Source organism: Zalophus californianus, chromosome 14 (genome assembly GCF_009762305.2).
Source record: "Zalophus californianus isolate mZalCal1 chromosome 14, mZalCal1.pri.v2, whole genome shotgun sequence".
Lineage (NCBI taxonomy): Eukaryota > Metazoa > Chordata > Mammalia > Carnivora > Otariidae > Zalophus > Zalophus californianus.
This window is the reverse complement of record NC_045608.1, coordinates 63,774,199-63,794,702: the sequence shown is the minus strand read 5'-3', so window position 1 is coordinate 63,794,702 and position 20,504 is coordinate 63,774,199. Positions and strand designations below refer to the sequence as shown.

The 20,504-nt window shown below is 33.6% G+C and overlaps 1 long non-coding RNA gene across 1 annotated transcript in view; it reads left to right on the top strand.

The window, feature by feature from the left end:
• The first annotated feature begins 15,806 nt into the window (after positions 1-15,806).
• Positions 15,807-20,504, top strand: part of LOC113912301 — a 40,538-nt gene continuing 35,840 nt past the window's right edge. The window contains exon 1 of the long non-coding RNA XR_003516800.1: positions 15,807-15,909. This is a non-coding gene — a long non-coding RNA (uncharacterized LOC113912301). The remainder of the gene's footprint in view (positions 15,910-20,504) is intronic.

Sequence of the window (20,504 nt, the reverse complement as noted above, 5' to 3'; positions counted from 1 at the left end):
ACAGTGTTTGGAAAATAGTGTTTGGAAAACTTCTGGGTTGGTGATAATGTGGTGATCTGGGGAGAGTGGTGCTCTTTTGGAGAGCGTATGGGAGCCTCTTGCCCTTTTCCCATACCTTGCCCGATGCATCTCTTCCATCTGGCTGTTCTGAGTTACAACTTTTTGTAATAAACTAATAATCTAGTAATTAAAATATGTCTCTGAGTTCTGCTCACTAGCAAATTAAACACAAAATGGGGTTTTAGGAACCTTGGATCTATAGCCAGTTGGTGAGAAGCACAAGTGATGACCTGGACTTGCTATTTTCTCTTTCTTTCTTTCTTTCTTTCTTTCTTTCTTTCTTTCTTTCTTTCTTTCTTTCTTTCTTTCTTTCTTCTTTCAAGATTTTATTTATTTATTTGACAGAGAGAGAGAGAGAGAGAGTACAAGCAGGGAGAGAAGTAGAGGGAGAGGGAGAAGCAGACTCTCCGTTGAGCAGGGAGCAGGATGTGGGGCTTGATCCTAGGACCCAGGGATCATGACCTGAGTTGAAGGCAGATGGTTAACCAACTGAGCCACCCAGGTGCCCCTGGACTTGAAATTTTCTTAAGTGTCTGTATGGCAGTCAGTCTTGTAGGACTGAGCCCTTAGGCCTATGGCATCTGATGCTATCTCCTGGTAAACTGTGACAGAATTGAGTTACATTATAGGATAACAGCTAGGGTCTGAGAATTGCTTGATGTGGGGGGGAAACCCAAACATTATAAATGGGTGCAAAATTGTAATTCAGATAGGTTTGTAGTCCTAGCATATTACTTATACGAATTGTAGTTAAGACAGATTTTTCATAATTATCTTTCAGTGTGTATTTTTACTCATTTCTTTTGAAGTTAATATAGGTTCACTTTTTTTAAAAAGACTTCATTTTTAGAGAAGTTTCAGGTTTGCAGGAAAATTGAGCAGAAAGTGCCTATTTCCTAAGTAACTCTATACCCCCACCTGTACAGCCTCCGCCACTAGCAACATCCTGCACCAGAGTGACACATTTGTTGCAATCAATGAACCTACACTGAACAGTATCATCATCCAAATCTGTAGTTTATGGTAGGGTTCAATCTTGGTGTTGTACATTCTGTGGATTTTGAGAAATGTATAATGAAGTGTATCCATCATGATAGTACCATATATGGTGGCTTCACTGACCTAAAAATCTTTTGTGGGCTATCATTCATCCTTCCCTCTCCTCTACATCTTATCACCCGCTGATATTTTTGCTGTCTTCATGGTTTCACCTTTTCCAGAATGTCATAAAATTGGAATCATATAGTATGCATTCTTATTTCATTTAGTATTATGCATTTAAGATTCCTCTATGTCTTTTCACAGTTTGATATCTCATTTCTTTTCAGCACTGAATAATAATCCATTGTCTGGATGTACCACAGTTGATATATCTATTCACCTACTAAAAGATGTCTTGGTTATTTACACATTTTGGCAATTATCAATAGAGCTACTATAAACATCACATGTAGGTTTTTGTGTGGACATAAGTTTTTAACTAATTTGGGGAAATACCAAGGAGTATGTTTGTATATGGTGAGGATATGTTTAATTTTGTTAAGAAACTGCTAGATTGTCTTCCAAAGTGGCTGTACCCTTTTGCATTCCCATTAGGAATGAAAGAGTTCCCCTTGCTTCATATATTTGCTAACATTTGATTTCTGTGTTTTGGATTTTGACTATTCTAATTGATGTGTAGGGTACCTCCTTGTTTTAATTTGCAATTCCTTAGTAACATATGATGTTGGGCATCTCTTCCAATATTCATATCTTCTTTGGTAAGATTTCTGTTCAGATCTCTTATTTCTTAAAGGATTATTTTCTTATTCTTGAGTTTAAAGAATTCCTCATGCATTTTAGATAACAGTCCTTTTATCAGATGTCTCATGTAAGTATTTTCTCTCAGTTTGTTGCTTGTCTTCTGATTCTCTTGACAATGTCTTTTGCAGAACGAAGTTTTTATTTCATGAATTTCAATTTATCAATTACCTTTTAAGTGGATAATTAATGTTATCTAAAAGTCATTGTCAAACCCAATGATATCTAGGTTTTCTCCTGTGTTATTTGCTAGGAATTTTATAGTATTGTGCTTTACATTTAGGTCTGTGATATACTTTGAGTTAACATTTTTCTGTGTCTAGGTTATTTTATTTTTTTTCCCCCACATGTGGATGTCCAGTTGTTCCAGGACCATTTATTGAAAGAACTATCTTGTCTCCATTGTATTTTCTTTCTGCATTTGTCAAAGATCAGCTGACCTTATTTGTGTGTGCCTACTCTGGGCTTTCTACTCTGTTACATCAATCTCTTTTTCTATCCTTTTGGTTAGTCCAGGTTTTGAACATTGCTGCTGATTTCTATTACAGATAAGAAAGGGCTTTAAATTTTGTAAGAGGAGAGTAGGCTGATTTTTAAGTCTTCCAAGACTTACTATCTTTTGAAAGCCATCCCAGTTTTCCACCCTTGGCAACTTCATTCAAATAGTATGCACACACTAGCATATAGGACAAGGTAATCCAGTTTATTTCATCCAGTCTTCTAGTGAATAAATATATAGTTAATTGCTCTTAACAATATACATAGAAGTCTTTAAATCTAGAACTGAATCATAGAAAAGAGTAATATTTTACTTAAATATTATGGTTAATAAAAAATTAAGTATGAAGTGGAGATTGACCAAAATGCTAATTTGCCAATTTTCTTCAGTGTTAGAGCATTTTTTTTTATTATCCAAGTTGAAATACAGCCATTTTAACCTTTCCTTTCAAATCTATTTTTAATTTAATCACGAATGTGCTAAGAAATTGCTAATATTTTCTCCCACATTCAACACACTTTCAGTTGTTTGCAGAACTTGATTATTGCTATTTCATAAAGTATTTATTTTAAGATATAGGAGTGAATCGATTCTAAGTATACTTAAAATTGATTAGATTTGTTTCATTGAAATAGTATTTAAGAAAGGCTTTTTATTTTAGCTTTTTAATCTAGAAAGAAACAGAAAAATTTCCTTATAAGGTGCTTTTTGACCTCATTGGTTAATTCATTAATTTGAATAATTTAGATAGTGTTTTCTTCATTGTGAGCCCAATACTAGGTATGAATCCAGGTGCAAAACCACCTCTGATAATTATACTCTTGGATAAATGAGACTGAATTGCTATGATTATGAGGAGATTCTTCTGCTTTCCCTTCTAAGGGCAATCAAGTAGCTGGAGAAGTAGATTCTTCAGCCTCTTAGATGTAATGCTTTTTGAATACTTGGCTGAAATACAGTTATTGCTAACAGAAATGATTTATAAATCTAAATGTAACTTATACTTCAATATTAGTTTTAGACAAATTTCAAGAAATTCCAATGTATTATTTTTGTTTATATAAGTTGATTATATATCTTTGGTTTATCATTATAAAAATATATCAATGTTTCTTTACAAACCCTTTAGCACCTGATAAACACGGAAAACAAAAATTACATTGCAAAGAAAGTAACTTCTATATTCCAGATTAGAACTGGGAAAGAACTTAGAAATCAATCAATATTACAATTTTAATTTTCTAGGTTAGAAAACCAGGAATCAGAGAAGAAAAGGCAAAGTCACAGGCAACAGGCAGAGCAAGATTGCAAGTCCAGAGAGGTGGGAAACTCAAGAGATAAGTTCCCAAATTATTCCAATTCTTTGCTTGGAGAAATAACTGACTACAGCATGATGAGCTAGAATGTAATCAGAACCCAGCAGATCTGCTGAGAGGAGGAGACACAGACGTGTGGGAAGGGAGGCTGAAGCAAGTCGGTATCTACAATGCAGATTGTAGAGGGGGAATTGAGGAAGAAGGTAATTTCCAGAAAACTATTTGGGTCTCAGGTGAGTCTTCAGCTGAGGATGGGGCAGCACATGAACAGAATAAGGCTACTTGAGGGTCCCCAAGAATAGGCGTCATGTAGCTGAGAACAGAACAGAGATACCAAAAGGTCTAGTGATGGTGGGGGGCATTATATTTTCAAAGAGAGGCAGAAATACCTAGACTTCATTCTCCGATATCCTGCTGAGACTTCAGAAAATTCTCCTGTAAGAAGCAACCACACCCTAAAATAGGACCTATTCTAGGTCCACTCTAAATCAAATCCTTACAAGATAGGCAAGAAAGACAGACTTTGAATACCATCTAGTTAGAGGGGTTTGAGAAACATTTTAGGTTTTCCAGAGACCTGTCCTAACAATGCATGAAAGCAAGCCTACAGTAAGATAGGGTAGTCACTCAGTAATTTTACTGCCTACTACCAAAATCAGCAGTCTTCAGAGAAAGATAACCCAAAATTTTTACAACATACTATCTACATTGTCCAGGATGCAACAAAGAATTTGCTACATAAGCAAAAAAACTGGAAACTCATACCCATAGTTCAGGAAAAAAGGCACTTAATAAAAACTGACATTGAAATAATCTGGATACTAGATTTAGCAAACATGTTAAAGAAGCTATTATAAAATATACTCACATAATTAAAGAAAAATATGATTTTAATGAGGAAACAGGAAACAACAGAGGAAATAAAATTATAAATAAGGAAAATGGATGTTTTATAATGAATTTGGTCTAAATAAAATAATAATAAACTTAAGTGGACATAATAACAGAAATTTTATGATCTATAAAGTTACAGATGTTTAATAATAGTCATATTCATATAGAAATATATATATATGTCAATGGAACAAAATAACAATCCAGAAATAATTCACATGTATATGTTCAATTGTTTTTTTAATCATGGCAATATGGTAATTCAGTGGGAGAATTGATACATTCTTTTAAAAGACATGGGACTGGCATAACTGAATATATTAAAAATGTGAATATTGAATCTTATCACATACCATAAACAAAAATTATTTCAAAATGGGTATTAGACCTAAATATAAAAGTTGAAATATAAGAATACTGGTAGAAAAAATAAGCACAAAAAAGTTGGTAGGTTGAAATTTACCAAAATAAAAAAAAGTCTTCTCTTTAAAATGAATTATCATGAAGGAGTCTGGGTGGATCAGTCATTAAGCGTCTGCCTTCAGCTCAGGTCAGGATCCCAGGTCCTGGGATCGAGCCCCACGTCGGGTTCCCTGCTCCACGGGAAGCCTGCTTCTCCCTCTCCCACTCCCCCTACTTGTGTTCCCTCTTTCGCTGTGTCTCTCACTGTCAAATAAATAAAATCTTATATATATATATATATATATATACCTTTAGAACTCAATAAAAACAACTGATTTAAAAATGTGCTGATGAATGGGTAAAGAAGAGTAATATATTATTACTCAGCCATCAAAAAGCATGAAATCTTGCCATTTGCAATGATGTGGATGGAACTAGAGTGTATTATGCTAAGTGAAATCAGTCAGGCAGAGAAAGACAAATACCATATGATTTCACTCATATGTGGAATTTAAGAAAGAAAACAGATGAACATAAGGAAAGGGAAGGAAAAATACAGTAAGACAAAAACAGAGAGGGAAGCAAACTATAAGAAACTCTTAACTATGGGGAACAAACTGAGGGTTGCTGGAGGGGAGGGATGTGGGGGGAGTGGGGTAATTCGGTGATGGGCATTTAGGAGGGCACTTGATGTAATGAGCACTGGATGTTATATGCAACTGATGACTCACTAAATTCTACCCCTTAAACTAAAAATATATGTTAACTAACTTGAATTTAAATACAATCTTTAAAAAAGTAGGCTGAAAAGAAGACATAAGAAAAGTCATTCGAAGGTACGTAGTACCATTATTCATCTGTTAATTTCATATTCAAATGCAACAAGATACTACTAGATACCATTAGAGTGGCTAACATAAAAAAAGAAAAAGCTTGACATAAATATCAGTGAGAGTTTGGAGCAACTAGAACTCATATATTGCTTGTGTTTTGTAAAATTGTAAAATTAACCAATGTAGAAAACATTTTGGCAAGTCTTGATAGAGTTAAACATGCATTTAGCATATAAGCCAGCAATTTTTCTCCTAGGTATTTATCCCCAAATGAAAATATTTTTTTACAAAAAAGACTCGTTTGGGAGTATTCATAGTAAATTTATTCATAACATCCAAACCTAGAAAAATGTCAAATGTCCATTGATAGGTAAATAGATAAGTTAATTGTGATATTGCTAGACAATAGAATATTATTCCATAATATAAAATAACAATCCACAGATACATACAGAAACCTGAGTGGTAGTCAAAAACATTAAAATAAGTGAAAATAATTCAGTCGCAAAGGAGTATATGATTCTATTTATATTGTTTTTCTAAGTCAGGTTAACCTAATAAATAGTCACAGAAAATGATCAGTGGTTATCTAGAGCCAGTGAGTTTGGATGAGTGAAGGAATTGGGTTAAAAGTCATTTCGGAAATTTTTTGGTTGATGAAAATGTGGAAAGTTGTATATCTTGATGAGCGGTGGTTACTGGGTAATAAACATTTAATAAAACTCATCAAACCTAGTCTAGCTAAAGGTTTGTCGATTTTGCTTATCTTAAAAAAAAAAACAACTCTTGGTTTGTTGATCTTTTCTATTGTGTTTACTAGTCATTACTTCATTTACTTCTGCTCTGCTCTTTAGTGTTTCCTTTCTTCTGCTAATTTTAGGCTCAATTTATTTTTCTTACTTTTCTATGCTCTTTCTCTTCTATCTCATTTGTTCTAGTTCCTTGAGGCGTAAAGTTAGGTTGCTTATATGAGATCTTTCTTCCTTCTTAAAGTAGGCATTTATCACTAAATGTCCCTCTTAGTATTGCTCTTGCTGCATATGGAATGTTTTGGTATGCTGTGTTTGTACCTTTCAAATGTGTAATTTTATGTAAATTATATCTAAATGAATTTGATTAAAAACAAAAATACCATGTATGAATGAAGCAATCGAACAAAGAAAGCCAGATTGAACCTACTCTTCATTATTCATTTACTTACACAGTAAGTTCTGTGAAAAGCTCAAATCTAAGAAGGGAATAAAAATAAATATACAGAGGAAAAAGAAACATTAATCACCGGAAATGTAAGTCTGTAAAATTTGACTATCAAAAGGATAGCACTTTGAACAAAAGCTTGTAAGTGGTAGGTAAGATGTCTAAAGTCACCTTTTAATCTCTGGAGTAATATGATTAAGAAAAAATTATCATAAAAGTTAGAGTTGTATTTATATAAGGCTCCAGTATGGGAGTACAGGCTGTGAAGACTGTTTTATGTCTTCTCATTTCTAAGATAAATAATGAAAAATCTACTTTCATTAGGTAAAAAAAATCATTACAGTGAGAAGGAGAATGGAGATTTGAAATAGTACACTAAGATACCGAAACGATTTTGTTCAATGGAAAATCAAATGGTGAATGGCAAGGATTTTGTGGTTTGAAGGGATATTTAAAACTATGTATTTACAAAGTGCATTAATGCAAAGATATCACTGATCATTGTCTTATAAGACCTAGAAACATAAACTAATAAATTAAAAAGTAAATTAATAAGCAAATTAAGTACTTTATTAATAATAAACTACCTGATACATTGATTAACCTTTTGACAGCAAAAAGACTTCATAACTCAATTGAAGAGCTAGTTCTTTGAATAGATAAAAATATAGAAGTGGCCAATACATTTTTTAATTGAGAAAAACACAACAGTAAATGAAGAAAAATTAATAGCATATCAATGTAGCAAAGATGGAAAATTTTTAAGCGATTATCGCATTCGAATCTATGTAATAAATTTGGAAGTATTGATATAGTTAAGAATTGTATGGAAATAGATAAATGATTAACCTTGATTCAAGAATGAGTTACCAAAACCAAAATGAATAGACCAAGTAATTAAAAAAAAAAAGAGGAATTTTTTTAAGTTCTTTTTTTTAAACTTTTTTTTTAAAGGTTTTATTTATTTACTTGACAGTGAGAGAGAGAGTGTGAGAGAGAGAGAGTGTGTACACACAGGCAGAGGGAGGGGGAGAAGCAGGCTCCTGCCGAGCAGAGAGCCTAGGACCCTGAGATCATGATCTGAGCCAAAGGCAGACAGACACTTTAACCAACTGAGCCACCCAGGTGCCCTTTTATTAACTTCTTTAAAGACCAAATCATTTATTCACTTCTTATACTGTTTAAAAGCCTGGAGAATAAGAAAAAAAATGCATATTCATTTTAAAATATATCTGATTCCAATATTGTATGTTGAGATGCAAATTTCATTAAAAAATTAGTATATTCAGTCAGAATACTGTTACAAGATCAGTTAAGTCTTATTACAAAAATAAAGACTAGGATATTAGGAAATATAATTCATTATATTAAAACTTCAGAAGAGAAAAGTCATAAGGATAATGGATGCTAGAAAAGTATTTAATAAAATCGATACCCATACCAAATCTAATAATAAAAGAATGTCTTCTTAATATGAATAAAATATCTAAATCAAACCAATGATTAGATTCATGTGAACAGGTGAAACCCTAAAATCATAGAAAAAAAATATTTCATCTATTTTTCAGCTTCTAGTGGAAGATAGGAGCAATGTGAGTAGACATGAAAAAATAAAGAAAATATGATAAAAATATCATTATTCTAGATTGATATAATTGTTCACCTAAAAACCTTTTTAAAACTCAATGAGGGGCACCTGGGTAGCTCAGTCAGTTAAGCTTCTTACTTCAGCTCAGGTCCTGATCTCAGCATCCTGGGGTTAAGCCCTGCATCTTGCTGTGCTCAGTGGGGAGTCTGCTTCTCCATTTCCTCTCCTTCTGCCCCTCCCCCTGCTTTTGCCCTCTCTCAAATAAATAAATGAAATCTTTAAAAGAAGAACCACTGAAAAAGTTGAAATAATATAAATGTTTAGTAATCAAATGGTCAATAAATGTGCAAACATCAAAATCATTATTTTTTCGTTTATCAATAATAAGCTATAGGAAAAAATATATAAACAGATAATTTGCTATTTCAATATGATATATGTATTTTTGAATAGCATACAATTATATATTACATACATAAATTGTATATACATAAAAATATACATTATTATATACATTATATATGTATTATATACATTATGAATGTATATATACATACAATTATATAAATGATTAATATTCACAGCATCTTTTTATTTAAATTGTTCTATATATATGAAGAAAATTATACTGTATCCAGGAATATAAAATAATACTTGAATAAATAAAGTTGCTGTTTCCAAGATAGTAATACAGACTATTATAGAGATAAAATTATTTTAAAATTAATCTAAATAATATCATTAAATGTCAGTAAAAGCTTTTTTTAAGTTAATAAACCTAAATTTCATGGGAAATAATATATATATTTCATGGGAAATAATATAAATTTAATAATATTTCATGGGAATAATATAACTTCTAGAAGTTTTTGAACAAGAATATTACCAGGCATATTAAAATATATACATTAAGTACAGTAAAATTGATGCCACAGTATTTAACATGATGTGATGGTAGAATCATAATGTGCTATCTATAAGACGTTACAAAATATTCAACATTTTAGTAAGTTATAAAAGTGGCATTTAAAATAATTGGAAAAATAATTGGTCTCAAGATGACTGCCTAATGATTTGATTTTATAGGTCTTATGTTACATATGTTTTACATCTCAAAAAAGCAAGATACATAAAGAGGCATATAAAGATGAACTATGAAAATCTTGAGTTTGCTTCTGTCTTAGCCACTAAGGAAAATACTTCAAATTGGAAAGAGTAAATAAATCCACTAACATCACATTTAAACTAAATTGGAGCTTGCTTTAATTTAACCAATTCCTGATAATATGTCAGATTTTTATCTATTTGACCTCTCCAATTTTTATTCCATATCTTCAACCTGTTACATTCTGATGAAATGAACATCTCTCTGTTAGTCCTTAAGTAACACTTTTCAAATAGTGCTCCTTCATATGTTTATACACAAGTGCTTACTTAACAATCAGTTTTTAATGTATTCCTAATAATTTAGGGAATTAACAAGATCACTTTACAAATGTTATGTATTAAATTTAACAAACAGGAAATGACTGACAAATTGGTTTGGCATGCCAAGTTTCATTTGTTTCCATGAAGTTTAAAGAATAAAACTTCCCCTAGTGCTGTACATACAGTTAAGTTTCTTGGAAATATTTCATTGTGCAAGTTTTCAGCTCTTTAATGGGTCTTTTTCTTTGGACTCTTTGTTTTGTTTGTCAGTTGTGCTTATTCAGGCCAACTAACTGAAGAAAACCGAGACCACATGGACAGCTTACTTACACTGAACATGGGAAAGGACTCAGATGAGCCTTCTAGTCTCAAACACTCTTGTTTTGGTGTGATTGTTGTGCAACAACTGGTGAACATGGAACCAGCTTCCTTTTCATAATAGTGCATTATAACTCATTAACTTCCTGATTATAATTGAGTAGGATAAAGAATCACCATTCAGATGTGCTGGGTCTTAAAGTCAGCCTGTTTAAAATTAGCCTCAGTCGGGTGTCTGGGTGGCTCAGGTCAGTTAAGTGTCTGCCTTTGGATCAGGTCATGATCCCAGGGTCCTGGGATTGAGTCCCGTATCAGGCTCCCCATTCAGCGGGGAGTGTGCTTCTCCCTCTACCTCTTCCCCGTGCTCATGATCTCTCTCTCTCACACTCTCTCCCTCTCTCTCAAATAAAATCTTTAAAAAATAAAATTAGCCTCAACATGCAACACTAAATAAAATTTATTCCTTGGAAATTTTGGATGAACATCTGATAGTTATGAGCACGGAGATACCTGACCTTTCAAAATACTACATTTTTCATTTATTGATGAGAATATGGAATGAACTTTGACAAAGTGATATCAATTCTAGAATTTATCTGTGATAGAGATGCCTATTGCCCCCACACATCCACCTCTTTCCTTCTGGATAAATGAGAGAGCTATCATTTTACATCCCTTGGCAGTTAGATTCCTATAACTAATTCTGGCCAAAGGGTTGCAGAAGTGATGAGTATCATTTACATTTACACACTGAAGCATTTAGTTACTGCTGTGATTCTTCAGTCTTTCTTCTCTTGCTGTGGTGATCATGGAGTTAGCCACTAGTTGAGATAACAGAACAAAAGTTCAAAGTAACATAAACACTGTGTCACTGCTTGGAGGATTGTTCCTTAGGAGATTCCTTGAAACCACAGCAGACTTTGTGGATGAGAAATAAGCCGGTTGAATCACCGAGGAGTTGATATTGTAGCACAACATACTTCACAAAAACACTCACCCATGCGCTCTAAAATATATGTACAAGGATATTGATTGCAACATGGATATCATAAAAAACTGGGGAAAAACTAGTATCATAAATAGGAAACAGATTAAATAAATTATAGTATATCTCTACATGTGTATGGAAGAATACACAATACATTTTTGACAATAGTAATTTGTGATGAGTCAGGATTTGTGTCAAGGTGGAGTGAGACTCATTTTACACAATATTTTCATTTTTTGAATTGTGTAATGTGCTATGTTATTTCTATAATGATTCTTTTTTAAAAGTTTATATTGACAGCCTGCTATGTATCTGACATTTTCAAACCTTAAAACTTTAGATGTTAGAAAACTCTTTTGGCTAAACATTGTATATTTATAAATGTCTGACTAAATTACTCAATAATCTCATTAGAAATTAGCAAATATGTAACAAATTAAAATTAAAAATAAAACATTAAATTTGAAAATTCAAAAGAGTGTTCAAAACTAAAAGAAAATTCCATTTTTTATAAAGTTCATTCATTTACTTAACACCTGACATATTAAGTGTACCTCTTCAAAAGAGCTTAAATCTGAAAATTATTACCTTTTTTGGCCTGGAAAACTAACATACATGATGCACAAATTGCTTAGTGCTTTCATAATTCTCTCAGTGAGGAAAATGGAGTTAAAGAACATTTGACAGGTTTTGAAAGAGTGGTCTTCAGGGGCAGTACCCTGTTTATATTCATTTGTGAGGCTCCTAGTAATAAAAGCTTTCCTTAAAATACTACCAATTGTTTAACAAGGGAATCATTACTGAAATGCACACAGCCTTAAGTTAAAATAACTTTTTGTAACTATTCTTGAAGCATTATGTTCATTTTACACAGCTTTTATTGGATCCTAATTTCAAAGAAACTTAAACATAAAAAAGCCCCAATTTACAGACTCAAAGCACTCATCTCTAAGCTTTTAAAGTGCTTTTTATTGGACAACAAAAACATGCTAAGATGTGATTCCCCATGGTAAGTTACTGACCCAACAATGTCTCTGTTCTCTCATAAATTACCTATGGCCGGTCATTTCAACCATATTTTATTTAAAAATTTTCCTAAGTGCCAAGCACAGTGCTTGGCTTGAAAACATGATTGTGGTAGGCCTCTGCCATTGAAACTAACTTCCTGCCTATGTGTTATTCTGGTCTCTAATGCTTTCTGTTTGTCTGTCCTATACAGACATACACAAATTCATGCACACAAATAAACACACTCAGACTCTTGCCTAAAAGACTGCACACCCACTCCACCCCCACTAGAGCTTTTTACTAGTTTTTGCTGAAGTTCTTTCTTGCATCATTAATTTTCAGCGTTATAATAGTTGTGCACAAGTAGAGTACTTGGATGCCACTCAGGAGAGGCATGGTTTCCCGTCACATTGCATATTAGTTTATCATTCTGTTCCTCAATCTAGAGGATGGGTTGCTTATAGGAGGATAAATGGCTCATAGAGTTCTCAACGAACAAATAGTCCAACTATCTGTGGAAGACGTTGTTGCAAGTGTTGGCAGGGGGGAGATTTCAACTAATCCTGCCTTCTTGTGATCAGCAAGGTACCTCTGGAATGAGTAAAGCTGATTATGATGAGTTTTCAGGAAGTGTATGTCTTCTCTCTTTTTTTATAGTCAGCTTCTGTTCATTTTATGTGGCCAATAGTTACATTATCAGCCTCTTCTGTCCATTTATATTGATTATCCCAATTATCAAAAGTCAAGGGTGAGGGTATGGGTAATAAGTTGAATACTATTACCTGGTATGATGAATTATACTGACTAGTTCTCATCAAAACGTTCATATTTCTCTTATTTTTGCCTCATCTGTTTTGCTGTTAGCCATGATTTGGAAGCAGAAGACAGAAAGATGCAACTCTGAGAGCAACAAGGAACATTTGAGAATTATGCAAAAACGTCATCCAAAAGTTTTACCAGGGATTTGAGTTAAAAACAGAGTGAAATTCTAGCCTGGGATGCTGACTGAATTTTAATGATATCATTTGGTTCCTAACTTATGTCTCAGGCAGTCAAGTTTAGAAAAATGTAAAATATCTTGGGAACTGAAGATGACAAAGTTTGACAACACCTGTCTCCTCACTTCATTCTGAACGTTTGTCAGCTTTACCTGCACGTGGCATCTTTTTGTCATCAGCTCATAGTAGCTAGGGTTTCTAGTTCCAGTTGCATGAAGTTTTGCTCAAATTAGTCTTTTCATTAGAAGAAATCACTGGTGAAGTAGGGTAATCCAAAATGCATAAATAAGCACCACTGAAGTTCAGGTCTCCGGTGTAATAAAATTTAAAATTAGCTCAAATGTAAAAACAAAACCACAACTTTTTATTTACTGTTATGAGAGTATAAACTATGGACACTGAGAAACAAACTGAGGGTTCTAGAAGGGAGTGGGTGAGGGGAGGGTTAGTCTGGTGATGGGTATTAAAGAGGGCATGTATTGAATGGAGCACTGGGTGTTATACGCAAACAATGAATCATGGAACACTACATCAAAAACTAATGATGTATGGTGATTAACATAACATAATAAAATAAAAAATTCACAGTAAAAAAAAAAGAATCCCTGATATCTTTTGAGTTAATAGAGTTAAAAAATATTTTTAAATAGACATGCCAGCATTAAACTAAGATAAGTGTAAGCCTTCATAAAGCTCCCTTTGAGAGGTGTATACTCATTCTATCAGTGCTGCTTTTCCTAAACCCATCTGAGAGATATCCTTGGAGTTTATCTTTAAAATATAATTACAGGGGCGCTTGGGTGGCTCAGTTGGTTAAGAGTCTGCCTTCAGGTCAGGGTCTTGGGATCGAGCTGCGTGTCAGGCTCCCTGCTCAGTGGGGAGTCTGCTTTTCCCTCTGCCCCTAACCCCTGCTTGTGCACTCTCACTCTCTCAAATAAATAAAATCTTTAAAAAAATAAAATTAAAATTAAATTATAAATTGTATAAGAATATTAGACTAATTTATCTGGGTTCCTATTTTTGTCAGGCTCAAAAGAAATCCAACTCCGCTTATACTGGTATGCATGTGCCATGCACCAATCTTAAGTGTAGGGGATATAAAAACAAAATTGTCCACTGATGAACATTCTGGATGTTATTGTTCTCATCATAAATAATGCTGCAATAAAATTTACATGCTATTGGCAGACATGGATATTAATTAACTAAAAAAATAGGCCCCAAGCTTCCTTTGAGATAAATGCTTTAAAGGACAGAACATAGTGATAATGAAGATGTGTAACAGGTGGACCTAATTTAGAATGAAGAAAGTGATATTTTATCTGGGATATAGAAGATAAGTTTGTAATGTTGGAGGATATTGGAGTTAAACAAATTGCACTGGAAGGTAAATCATGTAAAAAGTGTCTAAACCTTGAAAAGAAATGTATGTACAAGGAACTAAAATGTGTCCTGGGGCTAACTTGTGAGCCACATGAGGGTAGTGGTTTTTTTTCCTAAAAGCAGTTATGTTCCACTGAAGTATGTTAAGACAGGAATGACATGTAAATGACAAGGAGAAAACAAAAGCTTACTGACTTGGTAGGCTTGACCCCACCTGACAATGGTTTTATTTCTATACTTCCATATCTCTTCCTCATTGAGAAGAAATTTCACCCGCTTCTGTGGGTATTGGTCCAAAATTTCAGTAGGTTGAATCTTGGTAGGAAGTTTTGGCTTCAACAATGGGTGAGGCTGAGGTGCAATGGGGTCCCCCTAAAGATGAGTCAAATGTGTATTCTGTTCCTAAACTAATTATGGTTTGAGATGGAAATGCCATGGTCATCATTGGTAAAATTTGTACAATAAGTGCTTGCTGTTCTTTGAGAGTATTTTATTCAGCTCTAGTAGGGAAGAAACAATGGGACGGATGAAACTCACGAGAAGAGATAAATATACATAATGATTAGTAACTTGTGAGACATATTAGTCACAGAATAAAAGGAACACATGCGTTTTGAATGTAGATAAGAAGGATGGAGCAATCAAAAAGTGTCTTAGGAAAGGATAGAGCCACCAAGTAAATCTTAACTATAGGGAATAAGTCATGACAGCTCCTGATGGACAACATCATTAAACCTAAATAGACATCCATGGATGTCGGATTGCCAAATTTAGCAAATGAAAATATAGAACACCCAAATAGATTTGAGTTTCAGATAAACAATGCAGTGTTTTTTTCTGTTTTACTTTAAGAATGACTCAGGCAATATTTGGGACATACTTCTACTCAAAATAAAGATTGTTTACCCAAAATTTAAATATAACTTGGGGCCTGTGTTGGCAAACTTGGGCCAGTTGGGCCTGCCTTATTTGGCAAAACTATACTTGTGACACCCATTATGACCCAGTTCTGGCCTCATGCAGATAAAACCTAGAGCGGCTAAGCATCTTAGCTAGTAAGCTACAGCTGTAGCAGGTGTCAACACCCTTCCATTCTTTAACCGAGCAAGTATGACTTGTTGGTTCTTAGCACCTTCCATCTGTCAGCCTCTTGTCTCAGATCTCAACTCTGGTCCTTGTCACCACACCACCAGTAAGGTAAGCTGAGAGTTAAAAGACATATGACCATTTAAGACAGAGGATTCAGGCAGTGTATTAGTCCACTTGGGTTGCTCTAACAAAATACCACAGACTGGGTGGCTGAAACAATACACATGTATTTATCAGAGGTCTAGAGACTTAGAAGTCCAATATCAAGGTGCTAGATGATTTAGTTCCTGGTGATGACCCCCTCCCATGTTTGTAGATGGCGGCCTTCTTGCTGTGTGCTCATGTGATTTTTTTTCCTTGGTTCCTGAGCTTTGTGGTGTTTCTTCTTATAAGTATGATAATTCTATCAGATCAGGGTCCCACTTCTATGTACTCATTTAACCTCAATTACTTCTGTAGAGGTCCTAGCTCCAATTGCAGTCACTCTGGGGGTTAGGGTTTCAACATAGGAATTTGGTGGGGGACACAGTTTGGCCCACAATAGACATAGTAGTATTTCAATCATATGTATACTCCACTCCAAGGGTGTTAGCTTACCCCATCTCCTTTTCCTTGATTCCTGTTGTATATTTTAAACTGGTATAATAAACACATGTGCTTTGAGCATCTTAATTTGTTCTTCCAGGCTTTCTGTCCTGTTATACTGAATAGTTTTCTAGAAGATGAACCAACTATCATTTAAAAAGTATGTCCCAGATACTAGACTATTGACAGACAGAAGCTGTAGATTGTTTTTTAATGTACTATCTTGTGTTGTCTAACAGGAAAAGGACTTCATAAAAGGAAAAAAAGTCACTTCCATAAATCTTTACCTGGAATGGTGATTTTCAAACATTATCCTGCATCAGAATCACTTGTTAAAACAGCTTGTTAAAACATGGATTTTAGGACCCCACCCCCAAGTTTCTCATTCAGCAGGTGTTTGGTGGGGACTGGGGTTTCGCATTTCTTACAAGTTTGCAGGTGATGCTGATGGTGTAGATTTGGGAACACACTTTAAGAACCAGAAGCCTAGGAGATATGCAAATTGAATATTGTTCATTACAATTATTTTTAACAAGATGGGATTAATAAAAGACCATGAACTATAAGTGATTCCAGGACACTAGACCTTTATTGGACCTAACATATTTTTCCTTCCAATTCTTTTTGTGTATGTGTGTGTACAGTTGCACAATGTTACATATATGTAGTCACTCACCTCTCCGGATATGTCAACATGGCACAGTCACTCTCTAATTATTATATATTTTAGTAATTTGACAGATTTATACATTATGCCATGTTCACTAAAATTGTAGCTACCATCTGTCTCATTACCTCGCTATTACAATATCACTGACTGTATTCTTTATTCTGTGCCTTTTACTTCCATGACTTAGTCATTCCATCTCTGGAAGTCTGTATCTCCCTCTCCCCTTCACCCATTTTACTCAACCTTTCAGTCCCCTCCCCTCTAGCAACCTTCGGTTTGTCCTCTGTATTTATAGGTCTGATTTTGCTTTTATTTGTTTATTCACTGTTTCTGTTTTTTAGATTCCACTTTTGAATGGAATCATATGGTATTTGTCTTTCTCAGTCTGACTTACTTCAATTAGCATAATACTCTCTAGGTCCATCCATGTTGTCTCAAATGGCAAATATTATTCTTTTTATGGGTGTATAATATTCTAGTGTGTGTGTGTGTGTGTGTGTGTACATGTGCGCATGTGTGTATACTTCACATTTTTCTTATCTTTGGGTAAATATTATTGGACCATATGGTATTTCTATTTTTAATTTTTTGAGGAACTTCAATACTGTTTCCATGGTGGCTGTACCAATTTTTATTCCCACCAAACAGTGCATAGGTTTCCTTTTTCATATCCTTGCCAACACTTGTTATTTCTTGTCATTTTGATTTTAAGCATTCTAACTGGTATAAGATGGTATCTCATTGTTGTTTTGATTTGCATTTCCCTGTTGATTAGTGATGCTGAACATATTTTAATGTTCTGTTGGCCATCTGTGTATCTTCTTTGGAAAAGTGTCTATTCAGGTCCTCTGCCCATTTTTTAATTGGATTGTTTAATTTTTTAGGGTTAAGTTGTGTAAGTTCTTTAAATATTTTGGATATTAACCCCTTATTGGATATATCATTTGCAAATATCTTCTTTCATTCAGTAGGTTGTCTTTTTTGTTGTTGATTGTTACCTTTGCTGTGCAAAAGCTTTTTATTTTGACATAGTCCTAATAGTTTAGTTTTGCTTTTTTTCACCCTTGCCTCATGAGAGATATCTGGAAAAATATTGCTATGGCCCATGTCAAAGAAATTACTCCCTGTGCTCTCTTCTAGGATTTTTGTGGTTTCAGATCTCATATTTAGGTCTTTAATCCATTTTGAGTTTATTTTTGTGTATAATGTAAGCAAGTGGTCCAGTTTTATTTTTTTGCATGTAGCACTATTTATTAAAAAGACAGTATTCCCCATTGTATATTCTTGCCTCCTTTATCATAGATTAATTGACCATATAATCATGGGTTTATTTCTGGGATCTCACTCTGTTCCATTGATCTGTGTGTCTATTTTGTGCCAGTATTATACTGTTTTGATTACTACAGATTTTTAGTATATTTTAAAATCTGGTATTGTGATACCTCCAACTTTGTTCTTCTCAGGATTGCTTTGGCTATTTGCGAGGGTCTTCTGTAGTTTCATTCAAATTTTAGTATTTTTTGTTCAAGTTTTGTGAAAAGTGCTGTTGGTATTTTGATAGGGATTGCGTTGAATCTATAGATTGCTTTGGGTACTATGGACATTTTAACAATATTAATTCTTCCAATCCATAAGCATGGAATATCTTTCCATTTGTTTGTGTTATCTTCAATTTCTTTTATCAGTGTTTTATAGTTTTCGGAGTATACAGCGTTCACTTCTTTCGTTAAGTTTATTCCTAGGTATTTTATTCTTTCTCATTCAGTTGTAAATTTTTTTTTTAATTTCTCTTTCTGCTACTGGACCTAACTTTTAACCAACTGTGGGCAAATCTGTGGACTCATTCTTTCCTATCCAGTGTGCTAATATGTATGACAACCATGAACTCCCACTTTTTAGCACTTACAGAAATTATGACTTCTTTTCCCCTCAATGGGCTACTGGATGAACTATTTCTTTGTTAGTATGTATTTCCTTCCTGGTAAATTAATAGACTCAAGTTGAAATGTTTTATCTCTGGTTGTCCTTCCTATGTGATAAATTCATGATCATTTTAGAAATCTTGTAATCTTGGAGGTTCTTCAGAGGAGCCCATTTGGATGTATATTACCAAGTAAAACCTTCTTAATATCTAGTCACTCACCTCTCCCAATATGTCAACATGGCACAGTCACTCTCCAATTATTATATATTTTAGTGTAATTATATGATTAATATTTTTGTTCTTTAAATAAACAAGGAAATAGGAGTCTGGTAGTGCTTATTTAGTCATTGATACTCATGTGTATTTTTCTGTCTTCTCCCGCTAGAAAGAACCTAACATGCACCACCCCCTTTGAAAGATGAGATGTCCAGAAGTTGAAAAGATGAATATAACTAAGATCACAGAAAAATCAAGTGGCACAGAGAAAACATAAACTTTAAAATTTGACTCTTAACAACATTTACCAGTCAGCAACAGAATTACTTTTTCTTTATCTTTTTCAAATACTCTATAAGAACAATAATTCAATTTAGGTATCTCATCACTAGAGTTCATATAAATTTGGAATTCTAACCCATAATTCAATATCAAAATAATAGCTTTTATTATTTAGCATTTATAAAAAAACAATGTTTTAGAACAATGTGCCAAGCTTATTCTATGGCTTCATGGGATCCTTCATACTTCTGTCTATGACCAGATGTATTTTTATTATATTTGGAAAGTATAGCCATATGGGAATTTAATAATCTGTTTGTGCTTAAAACATTACATCCTCCTTCTAGAAAAAATGAACTCAGAAGACAAATCAACTATAATTAATAAGCAATAAGTGGAATGATGTACATTATATCAAAAGGTGATATTTGAGCAAAGTTCTATTTATTAAGGTTCCCCTTAACTGGATCTGGTAACACTACATTCTTGTGCTCGATATTTGTCTTTTAAACCAGAATTTGGATGAGATTTAAATGTGCAATTGGGTAACAAAGTTTGGGGTTTTGTTCACTGAGTGTGTTAATTTTCCTGAGTGTTGAAATAATATCTGAAAAATATTAATAATGATGACAATGGTGATGAAGATGATAATACTAGTGTGTGTAATAATGTCCAAATCTTTCATAGCCCCCACCTAAATTGATGGTCTTTTCTTTATTGCCAGATGATTATTTTGTTTCCATTCAACTCAAAGAGTTTGGTTCTCTGATTCAGAAATTGACTTACCCATGAGCTTAGGCATACAAACTGGTCATTTTAGAGACTTTACACAGATAATCTTACTGAACATTTTCTTTGGAATTTTACTTTATCTCTTTATTTATGGAGCAACTTGACTTTGACCCTTGTAGATTATTAATGAGGTGTGTAAGCTTATTTTTAGAAGAGAAGACACAAATTCACACAGATATTTTATTCTTTCAGACTGTATAATGAGCTGTTATAAGACCTGTTTTAATTCTTTGG